Below are 7,953 nucleotides of genomic sequence, written 5' to 3'. Positions count from 1 at the left end.
TTTTATGACCAATTTTGACAGAAAGGTAAGAAATTTCAAAGGGTGTACAAACTTTTTCCTGGGACTGTAAAATGTCAGGCGCTGTATCTTTGGTGAGTCCAGAGATACAAAGACTAATGACAACACCACAACATCACAGGGAAAAAAACAACAAAAACAACACCAGGGGCCTCATGTACAAAACTTACTTACGCACAAAAAAGCTCCGTAAGTAAATTTCCACGAACAATTTCAGATGTACCAATACTGACTTAGCATGAAAAAGAGCATGTTTACTAAATTTCATGTGAAATTGGACATACCACATGAATCAGCATGAACACCTGTTTATGTGTGGAGTGATATATTTAAGATTTTCAGGCGCAAATTCATTTCTTCAGATATTCACTTACGCAAAGATTCAGTAAGAAATCTACAGATGTCTTTGTACATGAGGCCCCAGTGCAGCTGTCAGAGAGCTGAGGAGAGCAGAGGAGGAGGGCTGGTAGCTGGCCCACAAGGACACTAGGCTGAACCAGAGAGAGTAGAGAGAGAGAGAGGTTCCATTGGCCCATTATTTCCGGGTTCTATTATTGCAAGGGGGAGAGGGGGTGGGATCCCCCTTTAGGCAGACCTAGGCGGTGTTTATACATACCCGGGTATTTTGATATACGCAGACCTTCTCCTTCGGATGTGCCTTTCGTTCACAAACAAACGAAGGTTTTCCCTCTATAAACGAAGCTCCAAAAAAACTCCGGCAAAAGTGGAGATTTTTTAAAATCTCCGGTTAGCGTTTGTATATAAACAGAGATAAACGGAGACTTGGATGGCACTACTTACGGCCTTAACGTATTTATGACAGCTCTCAACAGCACATGTATGCGTATTTGCCTTTGATGTGAACGAACATATTTCGCTAAGCAAAATGTTCGTTTATTAAAATACCCAGGTATGTATAAACAGCACCCTAGGCAGACCTAAGGACTGTTCTATTCAATGCTAGGAGTATTATGACACGCCCTTTTAGGCAGACCGGAACCTGGTCATGTTAGGTGCCCATAGCAACCTATTACATTGGCATATCTCTATATACTTAAAGAATCTCTGGCTGAAGGGAGAGGAGGAGTATAATAGTGGCCAGGGCTCTAAATTAACTTTTTTCATCACCAGCCAAAATGGCTTGTAGATTTTTAACCTTACTAGCCAAACACACACTCACTAATGGGTCAAAGTGGCTAGTAAATTGGTCTCTTCACCGGCCAGCCAAACTGAAATGTCACCAGCATCTGGCCGACTGACTGGTGTTACTACAAGTCTTGTCCCACTGTAGGAGTTAGGGAAGTTTGTCTCCAGGACATAGTAAAAGTCACTTCAGTTAGCTTCATCAGGGATGCTGGCTTGCTGCTTGCCTGTCCCGGTGCGGTGCGGTGCCTTCCGAGGCGTCTGCTCATCAGTTCAGGGTTGACTGAGCAGGTGAGTGGTGGAGTGGAGTGGTGGTGGTGGTGCAGCTTCCTGAGGCCCTGCTGTCTAGCATGAGGCCTCCGCCACGCAGCCTTATCAAAGGAGCCAAACTGGCGCGCTGCTAATTAGACTCATTTCCTCACCTCATGAATTATTTATCCCCCATTGTAAGCGGCCGTCGTCGTCGATGGCAACGGTTGGTGCATCCTGCCCCAGCCCCAGCCCCTGCCCCTGCCCCAGCCCCGCACTGTCTACACATATGCGCATGTTGCCATGCCGCTCGCCACCTTTATAAAGTCTTCCTACCGGCACGCCACAGCTTTCCACAACACTACACACACACACACACACACACACACACACACACACACACACACACACACACACACACACACACACACACACACACACACACACACACACACACACACACACACACACACACACACACACACACACACACACACACACACACAGGCACAGCAGAGAGGGGGCGGGAGGCGGCTTTAAAAACTGAATGGGGAAACTATTCTCCACAATTAACTGAGTGAGGTACTGGCAGAGAGAGTTTGTGTGTCTGTGTGTCTGTGTGTCTGTGTGTGTGTGTGTGTGTGTGTGTGTGTGTGTGTGTGTGTGTGTGTGTGTGTGTGTGTGTGTGTGTGTGTGTGTGTGTGTGCGTGCATGCGTGTGTGCGTGCCTGTGTGTATGAGAGAGAGAGAGAGAGAGAGAGAGAGAGAGAGAGAGAGAGAGAGAGAGAGAGAGAGAGAGAGAGAGAGAGAACGAGAGAAAGAGAGAAAGAGAGAAATAAAATAATTACGTGAATCTGCACCCTGGTTTTAGGTTGGTTTGTCGCAGAGCTATTTACAAACACTAGTTTAAATGTGTGACGTTAGTGACAGTGGCAGTCTATTGAAAATAACAACCCATGTGTTTGTCCTGACAATGTTTTGGGGAAAACACAGATGTCCACTTAAATATTCCTTTACAGACGTCTATCCTCCAGTGTTACTTTTCATGTTCTGCCTTCAAAAGTACATAAAAATGACCTTAGTAAAACAGAATTTGAAACTAAGATTGAGAATAATCTATACAGTAAACTCATGTGACATCACAAAAAGGTTGAGTTTAGGTGGTTAAATTTGATTTAAGAAATAGGAACAGAACACACTTCCTTTAATCTTTTGTTCTTTCATTCTGTGCATACACCCAAAGTATAACACAAAATTTTAGTTTAATATCATTTAGTCGTATGTTCATCGCAACATGTAAAAATGACTGTGTGTAATTGCACCTCCTTGGGCCATTTGAAATGTTGTGCTTAATTGCCTTGCTATCTGGTATGCAGGCGTTATTCAGGAACCATATGGAATTGGGGGGTGGGGTGGAATGGGTCGAGGGGGTAACGCTAATCAGAGATAATTCTTTCTCATTAACAAGTTGCGAAAACATGACCTGAGAGCACGCTTTAAACTTCCCAGCGTTTCTTTGTCTGTCGAACAATCAGTAAGGTGCACAAAAGTGCACACATTTTTCCCCAGTCTGATTGTACTTTGTAACAATTCTGATGAAATATCAGAGTGCCGCCGCTACTTGCTAAGAAAGACTGGCTGCGTTCAGGTGCTCGGTGACGGCGGTTAGAAAAGCCGCCGCAATTGACCGATTGGATGTTCTTATGCCACCGCAGTTCTCGGCAAAATTCAGCGCAATTATATTGCAGCAGTCAAATATACAGTACCTCTGTATGGTGTCACAAGTAGATTGCGTGCCGCTTTTCTTTGTCCGGGTCTATTTACAAATCAGATGGAAAGACTGGCTATTCAAGCGCACTTAGCATTTCTCTAACTTCGAGGCCAGTTCATTATCGAAGGCCAGAGCATTTCAGACCGCAAAAGTTTAATCAGACCTTCACAGCAGCCTTATGAAAGTGTCTTAAACAAAAGATTTGCTCTCCACAGTAGCACCTTTTTTTATTTCTAAAGGTCCCTTTGTGTGGCTTTTTCCACATGAACAATAGCAAATTATATCAGGCTAAGGAATCTTTTATAATGAATCGCACATTTACTGATTGCAAATAATTGCTTTAAGCTGCTTATTTTCCTTGGGTCGCTGAAGGTGACTCCAGTGTAACTAATATGAAGATTTGATCCCTTAGCCCGGCTGATGAGGCCTATTCACAGCTCCACTGACCTGCGCCCCTCCGCGTCCCCCCTCCACTTCACCGTGATGAGGAGTGTGTTTGTGAAAGTTTGAAGCGAGGTGTGATTATATCAGAGCCCTCCCCTGCACCCTCCACCCCCAGCTCAACCCTTGACGTCCCCTCCGCCAACCCCCATACACCTCCACCTACTTACCTGCTGTAGGCAGTCAGACAGCCAGCCAGCCTGGAGAGCAGAGCAGAGCGGCCAATGCTCAGTGGGGTGGAAGAAGGTTGAAGCCGTGGGATTGAGTCAAACTCTCTGGAACTGGAAGGAAAGGGAAATAGAGGAAATGAAGGTTGTCAATATCCACGTCTTATCAGGTTACATAAATTGTTACACAATAAAGAGAATGTTTTGCTTAAGAGCAGTCTTTGAAAAGTTGATGGTTGCATTTAAGCCTAGATATCTCTCTCAATACATTTATAGTGTGTTTACCCTGTGGCATCTGATTTGTTGCTTGGCTATTCTGGAATGTTCTTCTTATGGAACCATTGTTCTAACCACCCTGGAACTACATGCATTTTCCTGGAATGTTAATGTAAGAAAGATATGCCAACGATCTGCGCTAAGGTTTCGCTATATACTGTTGACTGGTAAGTGGCTGAAAGGGACCACAGTACTGAGTAAACAAAATAACTCTCAATTACACGGCACATTGTATTGTGTGTGCCGTATGCCCAAGTGCAATAGATGTTTTGACGTTTGTGGCTTTCCCCTCATAGAAAACATCTGTTTATCATACTTGGCCAGGATTGGGTATTCACTCCGCATTCAATCATAGGGGGAAAAAACAAACCCATTATGAATCAATTGTCTGTGTGTACAAGCCAAAAAGCAAATACTCTTTGTTGCAAAAAACAATTACTGAGAACGTTTCTGACCTCTGCTCATTCACGCACTGACCCTGCCGCTTGTCTGCCATTCTGTTACATCAACTATTCAGAATTGTATTAATAGATGGACATAGCGTATTTACAGCTGTTTGAGGAAAGACAGGGAAAAAAAAGAATGCCAAAAAAGCATGATACATTGTTCTAAGCAGAAAAAAATGGCTTGTCCTGGGAAATCATCAAAGGAGACGGCAGCAACAAAAAGAAGCATAAATTTCAAAATGGATTCTTCTGTAATTACTTCAGGGTATCCAAAATTCTCCCATGAAATATTCCTGAGAATGCCATGTCTGTCTGGATGGCTTGTGTTTGATTCTTTTTTTGTGTGTGTGTTGTCTTGTCTTGTCTTCCTCTCTTCATATGTGGATATGATGTGGTGGTGGAGGAGCCAAAGCAAGCAAGAGAGAGAAGCCAAGTGAGAGAATAAACACCTAGCCGCCTCCACAGCCACAGCGGCCCCTGGGAGTCCCCCTTCAGGGGCCCGACACCACACAGAGAGCCACAGCCAAATAATGCCAACCACTACACATAACACACTCACTCACCACGTGGCCACACCAGCCGAGACTCAAACACACACACATATGAACACACACACATATGAACACACACACATATGAACACACACACACACACACACACACACACACACACACACACACACACACACACACACACACACACACACACACACACACACACACACAAACACACACACACACACACACACAGAAAGAGAGAGAGAAAGAGAGAGAGAGAGAGAGAGAGAGAGAGAGAGAGAGAGAGAGAGAGAGAAGCATGCACATGCACTCTAAGTCTTCTCTCTTTTGCTCTATCTCTCTATTTCTTTCTTTCTTTCTCTCTCTCTCTCGCTCTGCCTCTCTCTCTCTCTCTCCCACGCACACACGCAAACACACACACACGAACACACACACACGGAGTAAAGACAGGCCTGTCGGCCACATCCAACGGCACCATATGACTAGAGTCATGGAGGCAGAGGAGGCAGAGGAGTCACTGAAGAGGAAGGAATGCGATGAATGATGGGAATAATTTCAGTAAATGCGATTGGGCAAGTGCAGGGATACAGGGCGGTGTTTTTTTCTTTTCTTTTTTTCCTCACACTCAACAGATTTTGTTTTTTTAACTACAATTGACTTGTTAGGGGATGACCACCAGGCTTACTATGTATTTTTGAGTCAGCGCCTTGCTTGGTCATGTATTGCATGGTGAGGAGGCTTCAGTGATTTTTATCTAAATGTTATTTTTGAGTATGTCACACATTATGATTTTTGGGAAGAAAAGAAAAAAACCCAACCTGTTCGTGTGGTCTGGGGAGGTGTTCTCTCATGCGTGAAGATTTACTATCAAATTATGAAAACGAAATCAGAGTAATTACTGATTATTTGTAAACCATTTAACATACACTTAATGGAATAATTTCAAAATAAGGAAGGGCTTCATCTTTAATTCATATTTTGTAAAAAAAAAAAAAAAAGTTCCACAGGTCTCTTGTCGTTTTTTTTCTTCTTTTTTTTTGTCGGTGGCCGGCGCACGTGTTTAATTCAGAGAGAAACGCCAGCAGATCTGATGTGATTAAAATAATGAGGAAGAACTAAGAGACGCGGAAGAAGGTGGAGGAAGAAAAAAAAAGATGAGGGGAAGGAGAGAAGGAGAGAAGGAGGGAAGGAGAGATCGTCGGAGTAGGAGGAGGAGGAGAGGAGAGAAAGTTTTTGCAGTTTGGTGGTCGGTGGTGCGTTCCTCAGTTCCTCACCTCAGTTCATGCATATTCGCGTTGGAAAAACCTGCCGCTTATTAGCCATCCAATGGCGTTGCAGCATTCCAGGGCACCACAGCAAGTGGCAGCAGCAGCAGCAGCGTGCAATTAAGTGTCCCCATGCAGAATGAGTACTCAGGTCAGCTCTAATGGGCAGCGCGCTAATAAAGGGGCTATAGGCCAGCAGGGGGGGAGGTGAGTCACTGCCACCACGTTCCCTACCTCGCCCACACACACACACACACCTCGCCCACACACACACACACCTCACCTCGCCCACACACACACACACCTCGCCCACACACACACACACACACACACATACACACACACACCTCGCCCACACACACACACACCTCGCCCACACACACACACACCTCGCCCACACACACACACACCTCGCCCACACACACACACACACACACACCTCACCTCAACCACACACACACACCTCGCCCACACACACACACACACACACCTCACCTCAACCACACACACACACCTCGCCCACACACACACACACCTCGCCCACACACACACACACACACACACACACACACACACACCTCACCTCAACAACACACACACCCCACCTCACCTCACCTCGCCCACACACACACACACACACACACACACACACACACACACACACACCTCACCTCTCTACACACACACACACACACACACCTCACCTCTCCACTACACACACACACACACCTCACCAACACACACACACACACACACACACCTCACCTCAACCACACACACACACCTCGCCCACACACACACACACACACATCTCACCTCGCCCACACACACACACACATCTCACCTCAACCACACACACACACCTCGCCCACACACACACACACACACACACCTCACCTCACCTCAACAACACACACACACACACACCTCACCTCAACCACACACACACACCTCGCCCACACACACACACACCTCACCTCAACAACACACACACACCCCACCTCACCTCAACCACACACACACTCCTCACCTCGCCAACACACACACACACACACACCTCACCTCAACCACACACACACACACCTCATCTCAACCACACACACTCCTCACCTCGCCCACACACACACACACACCTCACCTCACCTCGCCCACACACACACACACACCTCACCTGAACCACACACACACACACACACACCTCACCTCAACAACACACACACACCCCACCTCACCTCGCCCACACACACACACACCCCCCTCACCTCACCTCGCCCACACACACACACACACACACCTCACCTCGCCCACACACACACACACCTCGCCCACACACACACACACACACCTCACCTCACCTCGCCCACACACACACACACACACACACCTCACCTCAACAACACACACACACCTCGCCCACACACACACACACACACACACACACACACACACACACACACACACACACACACCTCACCTCAACAACACACACACACCCCACCTCACCTCAACCACACACACACTCCTCACCTCGCCAACACACACACACACCCCACCTCACCTCACCTCGCCCACACACACACACACACACACACACACACACACCTCACCTGAACCACACACACACACACCCCACCTCACCTCAACAACACACACACACCTC

Source organism: Engraulis encrasicolus, chromosome 13 (assembly GCF_034702125.1).
Source record: "Engraulis encrasicolus isolate BLACKSEA-1 chromosome 13, IST_EnEncr_1.0, whole genome shotgun sequence".
In the NCBI taxonomy this organism is placed as follows: Eukaryota; Metazoa; Chordata; class Actinopteri; order Clupeiformes; family Engraulidae; genus Engraulis; species Engraulis encrasicolus.
The sequence above is the reverse complement of the archived record's forward strand: the minus strand, read 5'-3'. Positions refer to the sequence as shown.